The sequence below is a fragment of the Mustela putorius genome, unplaced genomic scaffold, assembly GCF_011764305.1.
Source record: "Mustela putorius furo isolate JIRA1106 unplaced genomic scaffold, ASM1176430v1.1 tig00003974_pilon_pilon_pilon, whole genome shotgun sequence".
Lineage (NCBI taxonomy): Eukaryota > Metazoa > Chordata > Mammalia > Carnivora > Mustelidae > Mustela > Mustela putorius.
Genome location: NW_025422117.1, coordinates 9,245,613 through 9,261,847, shown reverse-complemented (window position 1 = coordinate 9,261,847; position 16,235 = coordinate 9,245,613).

Genomic DNA, 16,235 nt, shown 5'->3' with positions numbered 1-16,235 from the left:
CTTACTTTGCTCATTCTCTCTTCCTTCTGGAAAATACACCTGCCCTATCTCTTCATGGTACTGTGGACCCTTAAGGAGGCCATTCACTGATCTCTTCACTATAACTCTGTCCTTTATATTCCCTGATGAAAAATAATTTTGCCATGACTTGTGTTACCCGTATGTTTACTAATTTATTTCTCAGAATGGTGCCATGTGGGGGAAAAGATACATGGAATTTGGAGTAAGGGAGATTTGGGTTTGAATATTAGGCTTGCCATCCATGAATGCAATAGTGTTAGACCTGCTTCTTACCATCTTTCATCCACTTTTCCTCTTTCATATATTGACATCATTACAATCCACTTTACATGATTGCTTAAAGGGCTCAATGCTATAATGAAGTTAACTAAATTTTGTTCATTACATACTGTGTTTCAAACGTTGTGGTAGAAAATTTCAATATAATTTGTTTGTGTTTCTAAAATTTCACCTTTCTATAGATACCAAACACATTTTGGGTTCAAATGTTATAATATAATATAATATAATATAATATAATATATTTATAATATGATCACATCATGTTATATTAAATCCTCTCAAATTTATTATTTATTTATTGTTTATTATTTTATATAATTTTGGATTCTTCGGATTGGAAATTTCTTTCAAATTACCTTTTCTGTAAAAAATAACGTTTTAACCAGGGAAAAGGAATGTTTAGCTCTGATGACCATGGAAACAACAAATGCCTAATTTCAAGTTTAGGAGAGTTAAAGGGTGAGATTCAGGTATAGAAATCAAACCTTCTATTTTCTTGCTTAAATTCTGAGTGTACTCAGGCGATGGTATTAAACAACCCTTTCCTTTACAATGCAATAAAGAGACTTGTTTTGTTTTTAACAAGTTAGACTTTGTACTTAATCAAGTATTTCAGAATGACTACTTTTCTCTTCAATTGTTTTCCATGTTTAGTTCCTCCTGAGGCTAATGGTGTTACAGAATACCATACTCCAGGATCATTTTGCTTCTCCCAATTCGCTTTTCAAGTGTTTATGTCCTTCCTAAGGAATTTGATTCCTTTCCTCCCATTATTAAGAAGACCATTGACTCTGAAGTTAAATCTGAAAGGTAAAGTTATCAAATGATAGTTCATGTGTTTATATCCTTCATACTATAGCCCTCCTTCTTTCCGGTAGGGAGGGAGAGGGTACGAGATAATAATAGAAAAATTATAGGGTTAAGAACCCTAGTCTTTAAAAATTATAATGGGCAGGGGCGCCTGGGTGGCTCAATGGGTTAAAGCCTCTGCCTTCGGTTCAGATCATGATCCCAAGGTCCTGGGATGGAGTCCCCCATCGGGCTCTCTGCTCAGCGGGGAGCCTGCTTCCCTTCCTCTCCCTCTGCCTGCGTCTCTGCCTACTTGTGTCTACTACTACTGTCTTTCCAATGGATAAATAAAATCTTAAAAAAAATTATAATGGGCAGAGACCAAGAGAGTCTTAATGTGTCTGCCTCGTGGAGATGGGCAGGATGTTTGTGTGGGAGGACAGGATGAAAGAGAGGGGGAAGTGAAAGAGAGGGAGAGAGAGCTATTTTTTTTTCAAGTGAAATCACTGAAAACACATCATGAATTACATAAATTTTAAACTTGTTTTCTCTCCCTGTGATGAATATCTTGTATCTCTAAACCATGTGTCCAATAAACCACTTTGATTTAGATACACATTTTTAAGTGGATAAAGAGATAGGCACAAATTACTAAACCAAGAAACACAATTGGAGAGAAAAGATTGCCAGAGAAATGAGGAAAGGAGATTATACTTTCAGCTTGGGAATTATTTAGTTCTATAAAATCTCTAAATAAAATCTTTGTTGTTAGTAAAATCTCAATATTTATTTCGGTGCTTCTACAACTGGAGTTACATCTTTTACTTGTGCCTTACATGCCATAGGTAAAAATAACATCATTATAATCATTTTCATCATGTAAGATTTTCTTTTCATTCCAGCCTAAAAAAAAACACCCCAAAACTGTCTTAAACAATGCAGATTAAGTGCCTGGAATATACTAAGTGATATATTAGTGTTTCTTAAATACATAAATAAAATGAATAAACATAAAAAAGATGCAGATTAAAATTTTAAAGATGTTTGGGGCACGGGGGTGGCTCAGTGGGTTAGGCCACTGCCTTCGGCTCAGGTCATGATCTCAGGGTCTTGGGATTGAGTCCATCATCCGGCTCTCTGCTCAGCAGGGAGCCTGCTTCCCTCTCTCTCTCTGCCTGCCTCTCTGTCTACTGTGATCTCTCTTTGTCAAATAAATAAATAAAATATTTAAAAAAATTTTAAAGATGTTTAAAGTTAAGCTAATTTTTAAAATATACATTTGTACAGTAATGTTTCAAGACATGAGATTCAAAACTCATTCTTCTCTCCTGGTGAGTCAGAAGATTATAAAACAGGAAGTTGTGTTATTCCGACACTCAAAGACAAAATAAGACTCCAGAACAAGACTGGGCAAGAGAGAAAGTACCTTGCTCAAGAGCAAAGCAAAACTAACAGAAGCTTGATCTTTAAGAAAACAATTGAAAAAAAGCTTCCCTAAGGGTAGGATATAAAACTATGCATATCAGAAATAAATATCAAAAGTTTTTAAAAACTGGAAAGCTCTTTACTAGTGACTCCAGTGGTTTGGATTGTTTATTGTTTATTTTGGAAAAAAAACAACAACAGTAAAAATTGGAGTGAGACTTGATGGACTTTTCTTTTTGTTGCATAATAATGTCTAAAGATTAACTTTTGAGATTTTAATGTATGATGCCTGAATTCAACACACATTTATAGAGCTAAGTATTTCATGCCCATTGAAATTCAAGGACTAAGCAGGAAGTCTTGTCTCACATCATGGAACTCAGGGCTCATGATCTAAGTTACTGCCATTAGTTATATATAGAATTATGTTTAGATTACACAAGAAGGGGATCTTTCATGTGTATATTAAACATTATATTTTCTTCCATCTTGAAAGAGTGCTAGCAAAACAACTTCTATAGAGATGGACAGGTGGCTATTGAATACTGAACAACCAATGACATTGTTCTTGCATTTAATCCTTGAACCATTCTTCCTTTAGCAGCAAGGAATAAATAGAATGGAACTTTGTATTTCAAAATTTGAGCTTTTAAAAAATTGTTCCTGACAGATGCTGCTAAATAAAAACTACTGAGATTTTTGGGAAAAGACATCACATCTAAAGTAAAATAGCTTTAATATTAATTAACAAAGGACACAAGAGGGAAAGTTCAGCTAAACCTCTGATACACTAACAATATATATTTTTTTAATGGTAAGAATTCCTTAATTAAAAAAAAACACAACAAAATATGTGTTCCTATGCAAAAATTTATTTTATCCCTATATACATTTTTTGCTAATATAATTAGCTGAAATAATATTATGCTTCAGTCTAATAAGAAACTAAAAAAAAAATTGGGGTGGATTTGGGAATTTTATTTTGCTTTGTAAATTTCTACTTGTATTTATTTTAATTTTTATTACTGAAGTATATTTGAAACACAATGTTATGTAAGTTTTAGGTGTACGACATAATGATTTGACAGTTTTATGTATTATACAATACTTACCACTGTAAGTATAGTCCTCATCTGTCACTATGCAATATTGTTGCAATATTATTGACTATATCCCTATGTTGTAATTATCATTTCTGTCACTTACTATTTTATAACTAGAAGTTTGTACTTCTTAATCTCCTTCATCTTTTCATCTGAGCCCCCAACCCCTTCCCCTCTGGCAACTACTGCTAGCTTGTTCTCTGTATTTATGCGTCTGTTTCTGTCTTTTGTTTGTTCACTTGTTTTGTTTTTTATATTCCACATATAAGTGAAATTATATGGTATTTGTCTTTCTCTCTCTGAGAAAGACATTTCATTGCCTTAGGATGAAAGCTGCTAGGTCAATCTATATTGTCACAAATGGCAAGATCTTATTCTTTTTATGGCTAGCGTTTCCATTGTGTGTATAATAATCTTTATTCATCAAACGTTACTTCCATATCTATTGTAAATAATGCTGCGGTAAGCATAGCAAATTAGTGTTTTTGCTTTCTTTTGGTAAACACCCAATAGTGGAATTACTGGTTTGTATGGTATTTCTTTTTAAATTTTCTTTGAGGAAACCCCATACTGTTTTCTACAGTAGTTGGACCAATTTACATTTGCAACAACAGTGCAGCAGGGCTCCCTTTTTCTCCTTGTCCTCACCAAGTTATCAAGAATCTCTTTTTAAAATTATAATTTGCTCATATGTTGAATTGACTCAGTTCAGACTTGCCAAGACTGGGATATCAAAACTATTTGCTTGATATCTTCAAAAATGCTGCACTGTTGGGAACATCATGTGAATAAGTAAAACAGACACTCTTTCTCTTCTTGGAAAATTTTAATTAACAAATTAACTACGGATTGCTCTTCTCTTGAAATCCATTATTTGTCTTTTATTTATTGATAAAAGGGTGCTATGGCATATTCTTTAAACCTTTTCAGAAATACAAAAACAGTTCCTTTCCATAGTTCTGATTTTTTTCCAGTTCAAAATGAGCTCAGCTCTAATTTTCTGATTTGCATATTTCTGCAAGTATTAGCTAATGTGTAGGTTTTAAAGTCAGTTAAGAACATCTGGTAAAGGGTATCTGGATGGCTCAGTCAGTGAAACATCTGCTTCTTGCTCAGGTCATGATTGCGGGTCTTGGGATCCAGGGCCCTGCTCAGTGGGGTGTCTGCATCTCCCTTTTCCTTATTCCCTCCTCTCCCATTAATGTTCTTTCTCAAATAAATAAGTAAAATCTTGAAAACAAAAAGAATGTCTGATTTAAAAAATGTGGCAGCAGCTACCCCACTTTGAAAAAATAGTTTTTGATTATTTGAATTAATTCCTGTATTTGCTTAAAAGTATAACCTAAAGAATTTGAAATAAAGGAGCTTACTAAGATAGAGTGCCAAAATACTGAACAATACAAGACAGTTTATACTGGTGTTAATTTATCTGATATAGACCAGTTCTTCGAAGATGTTAATGTGCATATAAGTCACCTGAGAATCTTGTTAAAATCCAGTTTTTGATTCAGGAGTACTGGGATAAAGCTAGAAATTGTGTGTTTCTAACAATCTTCCAAATGATGCTGCTACCGCTTCAGGTATTAAGGCAACCAACCACAACTGCTGTAAATGTTACACACATTTTAAAAGAAGGGAAGAGTGTCAAATGTAAGTCTTAAGTGTCAGGAAAAAATGTAAATGACTTGGAAATGGGCATGTACAGAAATCCACTACTGGGTATTCTTCTAGCACAGTTATCTGGACTACAAGATTCTATAGGATATGTAAATGTTGAGATATTTAACAAGACTCTTAAGTCAGTAAGAATTGACAACAATACAATAACTGATGATGAGTGAAATTAACTTTGTCTTGTGTATTTATAGTTGATTATTGCCTTCTGATACTGAAATCATACTTTTATTAACAAAACTATTTTACTGCTTCTGATTGTATGTGTGTCTATTCTTTGAATTCTCCTTTAAACTAGTTGGGCATCTTTTTTATTCCATTGGTAAATAAAAAGTATATAAAATCTTTGTTCTTTAGACATTTTATATTTGAACAAGAGTCATGATCTTAGCCTTAAAAAAAATGTGTTTTTGAACTTAATGAAAGGCTTCATTTAAGAGTTAGCATTTGAATTGCAATTGGATATATAGGTAAGAAACATTTTGAAGAAATTTCCATAGGTAATATCACCTTAGTGAGGAAAAGCTCTGTTTGTTATTCCCCTAAGGTCAGGAACATGACAGGGATGTCCACTCTCACCAGTATTGTCTCATCAGACAACAAAAGGAAATAAAATTCATCCAAATTGGCAAAGAAGTCAAACTTTCACTATTTGTAGATGACGTGTAGAAAACCTGGAAGACTCTACCAAAAACATTGCTACAGCTGATTTAGGAATTAAGCAAAGTTGCAGGATATAAAATCAATGTATAGAAATCTATTGTATTTCTATATAGCAATAATGAAACAGCAGAAAGAGAAATCAAGGAATTGATCTCATTTTTAAATACACCAAAACCACAAGATACCTAGGAACAAACCTAACTAAAGAGGTAAAAGATCTGTACCCTGAGAACTATGGAACACATATGAAAGAAATTGAAGAAGACAAAAAGAAATGAAAAAACATTCCATGCTCATGGATTGGAAGAACAAATACTGTTAAATTTATATACAACAATGACTCTTGGAACACTGAAAAAAATAAATAAAATAAGTTTTCAAAAAATAAAAATAAATTTAAAAAATGTCTATACTACCCAAAGCAATCTACATATTTAATGCAATCTCTATCCATCTATTGCCAGCATTTTTCACAGAGCTAGGACAAATAATTCTAAAATTTTTATGGGCCCCAAATAGCCAAAGTAATGTTGAAGAAGAAAACCAAGACTGGTAGCATCACAATTGCAGACTTCAAGCTGTATCACAAAGCTGTAATCATCAAGACAGTGAAGTGTTGTTGCAAAAAGAGACACACAGATCAATGAAACAGAACAGAAAACCCACACATGGACTCAGAACTATATGATCAACTGATCTTTGACAAAGCAGGAAAAAGTATCCAATGGAAAAAAGACAGTCTCTTCTACAAATGGGAATTTTGTACATGGCTTTTATGATATTGAGATATATCCTTCTATCCCTTTTTTCTTGAGGGTTTTTATCAAAAGAAAGGATGCGATATTTGGCTGTATGCTTTTTCTGCATCTATTGATAGGATCATATGATTCTTAAACATTTTTCTACTAATGTGGTGTATCACATTCATTGATTTGCAGAGGCTGAAACACCCTTGCAGCTCAGGAATAAATCCCATTTGATCATGGTGAATAATCCTTTTAATGAACTGTTGGGTTTGATTAGCTAGTATCTTGTTGAGAATTTTAGCATCCATTTTCCTCAGGGATATTGGTTTGTAATTCTCCTTATTAATGGGGTGTTTGGCAATCAAGGTAATGTTAGCTTCAAGAATCAGTTTGGAAGTTTTCCTTCCTTTTCTATTTTTTGGAACAATTTTAGAAGAATAGGTATTAATTCTTCTTTAAATGTTTGGTAAAATTCTCCTGAGAAACTGTCTGGCCCTAGACCATTGTTTATTGAGAGATTTTTGATTACTGATTCAATATTTGCTCTTATGAGTCTGTTCAAATTTTCTATTTCTTCTTGTTTCTGTTTTGGTAGTTTATATTTCTAGGAATTTATCTATTTCTTCCAGATTGCCCAATTTGTTGGTGTATAATTTTTCATAATATTCTCTTATAATGGTTTGTGTTTCTGTGGAGTTAGTTGTGATCTCTCCTCTTTTATTCATGTGTCATTTATTTGGGTACTTTCTCTTTTCTTTTGATAAGTCTGGTTAGGGCTTTATCAATTTTGCTTATTTTTCCAAAGAACTAGCTCCTAGTTTCAGTGATCTGTTCTGTTGTTGTTGTTTAAATCTCTATATCATTGATTTCTGCTCTAATCTTTATTAATTCTCTTCTCTTACTGTGTTTAAGCTTTATTTGTTTTTCTTTTTCCAGCTTCTTTTGGCGTAAGGTTAGGTTGCATAACTGAGGCTTTTCTTGCTTTTTGAGTAAGAGCTGTATTTCTTTCTTGTGACTGAAATTCTTTCTTATGACTACCTTTGCAACATCCCAGAGGTTTTAGACTGTTGTGTTTTCATTTTCATTTGCTATGAGCTTGATTCCAAAGAAAAAGAAAGCAGGAAAAAAGGAAAAAGAAAAAAATGCTAATCCAAAGAGAGAGAGAGAGAGAGAAAACAAACAAACAAACAAAAAACTATAAGCCTGATTCCAAAGAAAAAAGAAAAAAAGAGAGAGAGAGAGAAAGAGGGAGAGAGAGAGTGAACGAGGGAGAGAGAGAGAGAGAGAGAGAAACTTGTCCCATTTGATCAGTAGACTTGCTAGCTGCCTATGTCTTGATAGTGGGCCTATGTCGGTCCACTGGGAGAGAGGCCTGCTGTACTGGCTCACAGTTAGACCTCTGCAGGGCGCTGGGGCACAGAATTTGCTGTGAGTCATTCTCTCCTCCACTGGGGGTGTTGTGTTGCTCACTGAACTCCTTTGATGCTGGTGTGTGTCTGTGACTGGAAGATGGTGTCTTCCCATTCTCTCCTCCCCAAGGAGGGGAACTCCTACCTGCCACTGTTCGGGAAGGCATCACAGAAAAGCAAGCGATATCCCCTCCTGTGCGGCAGGCTTCAGTCAGATCCCTGCCCTCAACCTGTCTGTGCCCGGACTGTCAGGGAGCCCAGTGTCACAGTTCTCCCGTGGCTTATCTCTGGCCTGTGGCTGGCATTCAAAGCTCCAAATTTTAAAGGAACAGGCAGGGCAAAGACCTGCTCCCTTCCCTGAAGGGGAACCCAGTGCCAGTGTATCCCAGAAAAGCAGTCGCATGGCTTCTCAGGTGCCTGGAGTCCATGGTGAAGCACAGTGAAAGCTGCAACCAGGTCATCTGCCCTCTGTGTCCTCATCCTTTGCTGTTGAATGGCTGCCCAGTGGTGCCTGGCAGGGCTTTGTCCTTGGAGGGGCGATACATTGTCTCCCAAATGTGCTCCAGGAAGGGAAATGTTCTTTCTCAACGTGACCCAGGGGATCCTCACAACCCGCCGTCTGCCCTCTGCTCCTTGGTTTCCACCTTCCCCTCCTCCCCAGGAGAACCTTTGCCACCCTGATTGTTTCTGGTGAATGGCACAAACTTCTAAAACCTCAGAATCGGAGCTCCACCATTCGCAAAAAACTTACCATAGTTAATTCCTTTTGATTCCCCAGCCAGGGTTCTCAGGCGAGTGTTTTTCTTGGAAGGCTGCTTTCTCTCCTCCTCCCTTCTCTTCGTGAGAAGGACCCCATATGGTGATTTTTAGAAATTTTTTTTTAACGCTAAACTAATTTTAAATCTATAGAAAAGCAGCAAAATTAGTATAGATAGCTCTGGTGGAACCCAACTCAGCATTTTAAAAAATTTTGCCAAACTTGGTTTCTCTCTCTTCCCACAACCCTCTGCGTGTGTGTGTGTGTGTTTTTCTTTTTTCTTTTTGTATTTTTTTTATTAATTTTTTATTTTTTATAAACAGATATTTTTATCCCCAGGGGTACAGGTGTGTGAATCGGCAGGTTTACACTGTGTGTGTGTTTCTATCATCCCTCCCATCTCTTCCTCTCTCTCTTGCTTTCCTTTTTTCTCATCTATTATCTTAACCTCCTGAGAGTTGGTATCAGTATTATAATTCTCACAATTTGGAAGTAGACTTTTAAAGAGAATGCGCGAAAGGAATCCATCAAAATCCTTGAGGAGAACACGGGCAGCAACCTCTTCGACCTCTGCCGCAGCAACATCTTCCTAGGAACAACGCAAAAGGCAAGGGAAGCAAGGGAAAGAATGAACTATTGGGATTTCATCAAGATCAAAAGCTTTTGCACAGCAAAGGAAACAGTTAACAAAATCAAAAGACAACTGACAGAATGGGAGAAGATATTTGCAAACGACATATCAGATAAAGGACTAGTGTCCAGAATCTATAAAGAACTTAGCAAACTCAACACCCAAAGAACAAATAATCCAATCAAGAAATGGGCAGAGGACATGAACAGACATTTCTGCAAAGAAGACATCCAGATGGCCAACAGACACATGAAAAAGTGCTCCATATCACTCGGCATCAGGGAAATACAAATCAAAACCACAATGAGATATCACCTCACACCAGTCAGAATGGCTAAAATCAACAAGTCAGGAAATGACAGATGCTGGCGAGGATGCGGAGAAAGGGGAACCCTCCTACACTGTTGGTGGGAATGCAAGCTGGTGCAGCCACTCTGGAAAACAGCATGGAGGTTCCTCAAAATGTTGAAAATAGAACTGCCCTATGACCCAGCAATTGCACTATTGGGTATTTACCCTAAAGATACAAATGTAGTGATCCAAAGGGACACATGCACCCGAATGTTTATAGCAGCAATGTCCACAATAGCCAAACTATGGAAAGAACCTAGATGTCCATCAACAGATGAATGGATCAAGAAGATGTGGTATATATACACAATGGAATACTATGCAGCCATCAAAAGAAATGAAATCTTGCCATTTGCGACAACATGGATGGAACTAGAGCGTATCATGCTTAGCGAAATAAGTCAAGCAGAGAAAGACAACTATCATATGATCTCCCTGATATGAGGAAGTGGTGATGCAACATGGGGGCTTAAGTGGGTAGGAGAAGAATCAATGAAACAAGATGGGATTGGGAGGGAGACAAACCATAAGTGACTCTTAATCTCACAAAACAAACTGAGGGTTGCTGGGGGGAGGGGGTTTGGGAGAACGGGGTGGGATTACGGACATTGGGGAGGGTATGTGCTTTGGTGAGTGCTGTGAAGTGTGTAAACCTGGTAATTCACAGACCTGTACCCCTGGGGATAAAAATATATGTTTATAAAAAATAAAAAATTTAAAAAAAAATAATAATAATAAAAATAAAGTTCAAGTCAAAAAACAAAAAAAGAGAAAGAAAAAAAAAAAGAGAATGCTGTGTCTCTAAGAATAAAATTAAAAAAATATATACATTTTTTAAGATTTTATTTATTTATTTGACAGAGCGATCACCAGTAGAGAGAGATGCAGGCAGAGAGAGAGGCAGAGAGAGAGAGGAGGAGATGCGGGACTCGATCCCAGGACCCTGTGATCATGACCTGATTCAAAGGCAGAGGCTTTAACCCACAGAGCCACCCAGGCGCCCCTAAAATAAAAATATTTTTAAAAATTAAAGAAGATCTGAGGCTTGGAAGAATAGCTGTTTTGATCAATACAGGTCAGAGTCAGCAAATATAGTGTTTAACTTGACATTTAACATTTAACTTGAAATTAAACCTTTATACCATGATATGCCACCTGAATTTTTGGACGAAACACTGATGAGACAATTTTTTTTCCCCAGGTACTGTAACAATTAGGTATTTTTCTAAGAGTGTTAATTTAAGATCCCTAACATCCCATGGTTGGCTCTGTCCACAAATTTTTTCTTATTTTTCTATTGAAGGTCAGGTGTCGTGAAACTATGGTTCAGAGAATATATCTGACCTGTTGCCTGTTTTTATATATAGGGTAGGCACAGTAAATTAAGGATGGTTTGCAATTAAAAAAAAAAAAACATTGAAAAATTAAGAATAATATTTTGTGACATGTGCAAAAATATATAAATTTTGAACATTTTGATGTCCATAAATAAAGTTTTATTGGAGCCCAACCAGGCTATTTCACTTATATGTCATCTGTGGCTGTTTTGCATTACAATGGCCAAGTTGCATAGTTGTGACAGAGAAAATGTGCCCCATAAGGCCTAAAATGTTAGTATATAGCATTTTAGAGAAACAAACGAAAATTGTCAACACCTACTTAAGGTGATACAAGGTAATCTGTCTCCTTCTCTAACTGTGGAATGATTGATGGTGGTCCCCAAATATAAGTTTTCTACTTTGGGGTGCTGGGAGCCTGTTTTCCTCTGGTATCTCGGTGAAGTACAATATGTATGACGAGTCGAGTTATGAAATATAAAGAACTGCTCCCCATTACATTTCTCCCCCTCCCTTGGGAGTTAAACGGCCTCTGCCTTCTATACAATTCTCTTCCAATGGTATCATTCCAAGCCCAATTTTTCCCAGATGAACAAAAAGTATTCAGATGGATAATGGCCAAAATGCCTTCTCTGTGAGACTGGGTTCTCCAAGGGTCACATGGTTCATTTCACCCTGCAGATTTTTCATTCACTGGGAACAGATGGGTGCAATGCTTGGTAAAGGAGTTCTCAACCCTCCTATGGAGAAATGTTTGGAGGCATTTGAAAAACTTTTTTTTTTTTCCTTGAAAACTGAAAACCAACTATCAACATTTAATGGGTAGTAGGTAAAGGGGGTATGGAACCTCATGCAATGCATGTGACATTGAAAAATTATCCCTTCAAATATTTCAATACACACTCATTCAGAAATATTGTTTTAAAGTACTAAAAACAAAAACAAGAACTTTTATTGTCAGTCTTTCAAGACACAGTAAAAAAGGATATGGTGCCCATCTGGCTCTGCAACAATGCACTACTAGTAAAATAATGACACTCAGCTAGATAATGACAAGTGTTCAATGATCCCAGTCCTGTGTAGTTTTATTGCAACCATTTGGAGACAAATTTTAGATGACTTACTGTTTTTGTTTTTGTTTTTATAAATAAGATTAATTTAATTAAAACAACCTATTGTACTATTTTTATACATTTTGCAGAATTATTCCATTTTAATTTAATACAAGTAATTTAGCTTAATACAATTTAATTTAATAAATTGTTCCATTTTAATTTAATACAGACACACAACTGTCTTCTATCTGAAAACCATGACCTTTTTAGTTTTATTTCTATATATTCCTGAGATGAAAAATCTTTTTTTAGCCAATGGCTAGTAGGCTTATAGCATCAAAGACTTTAGCCCTCACAGAGGTACGGGTAATACTGTCAATGGACTAACTAAATTGAAACACATTTATTTGAATTCCACATTAGAGTTGACCAATCATTTTCCATTCTCAGTAAATAGACCAATGTTCAACCTATAGAGGGTAGACCTACTAAAGTCAGGTATTTTAACAGGACATGTAATGAAAAGGATTCCAAGAATTTTAAGCTGAGCTGGAAAAACAAACCCAGAATGGATTAAGGGTAGTTTTAGTATGGTTGATAATCTTCCCTCTTTCCTCTATAAGCTATTACCAGAGAACGAGAGATACAATTTTGGTTTGGGATGTCTAATTAATTCACAACCTATTACTAATTTATCATCTATGTGTATGCGACTTATAGATCATGAATCATTTTGACTATCTCTTTTCATTCCTAAACTTGTGAAAGGACATTTTATTATTTCTGTGAGCTTTTAATCCAAAATAAAACTGTAGTTCTTTGGGCATAGGCAGATTGTGAAAAAAAAAAAAAAAAAACCCATTGAGAAGATAAGCACATTCCCAATTAGTTTAGATATTTTGAGTCAGAGTGGAAGGGTTGCAAGGAGATTCTCAGAGTTCCCGGCTCACCCCTTGGGTACTATTTCCCACAGAATCTTTTCGTGTCTATACCATCCAATCCATTTCAATATATGCCTCTATAATTTTATTAATGTTCAAAAGGCATCCAAGAAGTTTGGTCATACTTTATGTAAAAATGAAATTCTGCTATAATATAAGTTTTGTCCATATAAGGCATGGCCCAATATATTTTACCTGTTTGTCACAGGAAGTTCAATGCCTTAAGGCATGAAAGGTAAAAGCCAATCCTAGTCATTCTGGTTTGGGCATCTGATCGGATTTCACAAAACCATGTTCATTTTAAGGCTGACTTCCTTCACAGTCACAACATAGTTTATGTGCACATTTTCTGCCTCTTCAACTTCTACCATCTGCCTTAAGGGGACAACTATAGCATTTTCACAGTGAACATTTTCCTGAGACTTGATGTTTGTTTTTAGGAGCCATTAGGGTTTGATTTTTAATCTGTTAGACATTGGTTATCCACAGAAATTGGTCTGTACAAACCTTGATTTGAGATTCTAATCATTAAAATACCAGTGGCCAGACCAACATCTGTATGAATAAAGATCATATCCATGTAAGTTGGACTCCTTAACACATGCCAAGTGTGTATTTTTTAATTATGTTGTTTCTGCACAATTACACTAGGCCACTTCATTCTCTTTTCTAAAGACTCGCCTAAGACCATGGATCAGCTGATACCAACTATTGGCTTTGGCAGTAGAAGGTGAGGAGCCATCTATAAATCACTCAGTAGCTCTACTATCTAAGGGCAGTACTATCTAGGAGATTAGCTTCCAGGATCCTCTTAGTGCACCTTATCTGTTAAAGGAAGAAATTGCTCTTTCCCAGGGACAGGCTCTAGTAAAGCAGCCAGAATTACAAAAAGAAATACAATTTTCATGATGTTGAGCTGTGCCTTAATTTACCCATGCAACTTCACTTAAAGGGAGTTTCATGTGCCTTAAGACAACGAAATAACTCATTTCTAGAAAGCCTGAGTAAGCGTACTCATTTGTATGTAATATATTTGTAAGTATAATTACTTGAATACTTTCTACACTCAGACACAAAGATGTGAGTACTTTGATTTAATTAATCTTTAAAGTAATCCTGTAAAATAAGTACCATTATTATCACCATTATATGGATAAAGGTTCAGAAAAGTTAATTGCCTCAGACTCGGATAGTCAGTAAAAGTTAGAGCTGGAGCTAAAATCCAGGACTACTGGATCTGGGATTTAAAGTAGAAGAGGAAGCAAATAAAATAACTTTAGAATCCAGGATATTGTTTTGGAAGATCAGGCCTCACTAGGATAACAGAGCAGTTGAGAGCCAACCTAATCTGCTCACTAGTAGCTTTTATGGAAGCACTGCATTGGATGAAATTTAAAAAGACAAATTTAATTTACTTTACTATTTTGCTTAGGCTGGAGCTATTTACCTGTTGTTACCTCAAATCCTGTAAGTTTGAAATCATTGAAGTCAAGTTAAAATGTGATTTGAAATCAATTTCTGAAATTATATCTTATCTTGTATTCCCTACCACCTCCCCATGGGAACAAATTTCCTGGTGTTCATTAAACTTTCTACATAAGCCTTTGGCTTCCATTTCTTAATTTTACCATTATTATTAAGTAGTAGTTATTTTCCAACAAATTAACAGGTAGATGAAATATTTACATAAATAAAGGGTCATTATTAGAAGGTATAAGGCTAATGATAGAGATACCCACAGGTTGCCCTCGGTATCTGAGATATAGTTCCTTACCCAACAATGGCACTATCATTAAGTCGGGTAATTAAAACATTGCTCTATTCTTTCACGTTTTTTAATAATCATGAGTATCATGTTAAAATTAAGTTTTACTGGGCGCCTGGGTGGCTCAGTGGGTTAAGCCGCTGCCTTCGGCTCAGGTCATGATCTCAGGGTCCTGGGATCGAGTCCCACATCGGGCTCTCTGCTCAGCAGGGAGCCTGCTTCCTCCTCTCTCTCTGCCTGCCTCTCTGCCTACTTGTGATCTCTGTCTGTCAAATAAATAAATAAAATCTTAAAAAAAAAAATTAAAAAAAAAAATTAAGTTTTACTTAATATACTTAAAGACTGAGAACTCAAAACTCTGGAAGACTATAGGTAAAAATATTTAACTTCATGAAACAAATGAATGCACTGTAAATTTATTTCTAAAGTCTTTGTGCAAAGTTAGATGATTAAATTGAGGTTGTACCATAGTTTTTCAGCTTCAGAACTACTGCTCAATATGCATTTTCAACTGTCAATCAAATTATGTTATTTCACGTAAAGGAAGGCATTGGAAATGTAATTCTTCTGGTGAAGGCCTTGTATTCATGGAATCTAGCATTTCTGGAGTTAACAGGTGACAGGGACCAGTCAGTACTGTCATTATGCTTTCTGCATGAGTTCTGAAATTATAGTTGTATGATTAGATCGAGAGGACTTAAAATGTCAGAAAGAAAAACTGATGGAAAAATAACTCAGGAGAGACTATAAGGTGTATGTAATTCGTCATGGTATATATTTGAGGGTAACTGCTCAGTGAAAATATGACAATTTTGCCAAAACTAGAATTAGTAGTCTATGTAAGAAACTATTTGATACAGCAAAATATAGTACAGCAATATCAAAAGAACAACAATTTTCTGTTTTAAGCTATTTGGCCATAATCTTTTTCCTGGTAAAGGATCTAGCATTTATATACTTCTCCACTGACAGACACATAGGTTGTTTCCATATCTTGGCTATTATAAATAATGTTGCAATGAATACAAGAATGTAGATATCACTTGGAGCTATGTTGATTTCATTTCCTTTGGTTAGATATCTGGAAGAGGGATTGCTGGTTCATGTGGTAGTTAAATTTCTTTTTTAAAAAACTTCCAAACTAGTTCCCATAATGCCTGAACCATTTTATATTCTCACCAACAGTGGACAAGGGTTCAACATGGATGAATCCGGAGGACATCATGCTAACTGAAATAAGCCGGGTATTGAATAAACACATTACATGATCTCATTTATATGTGTAA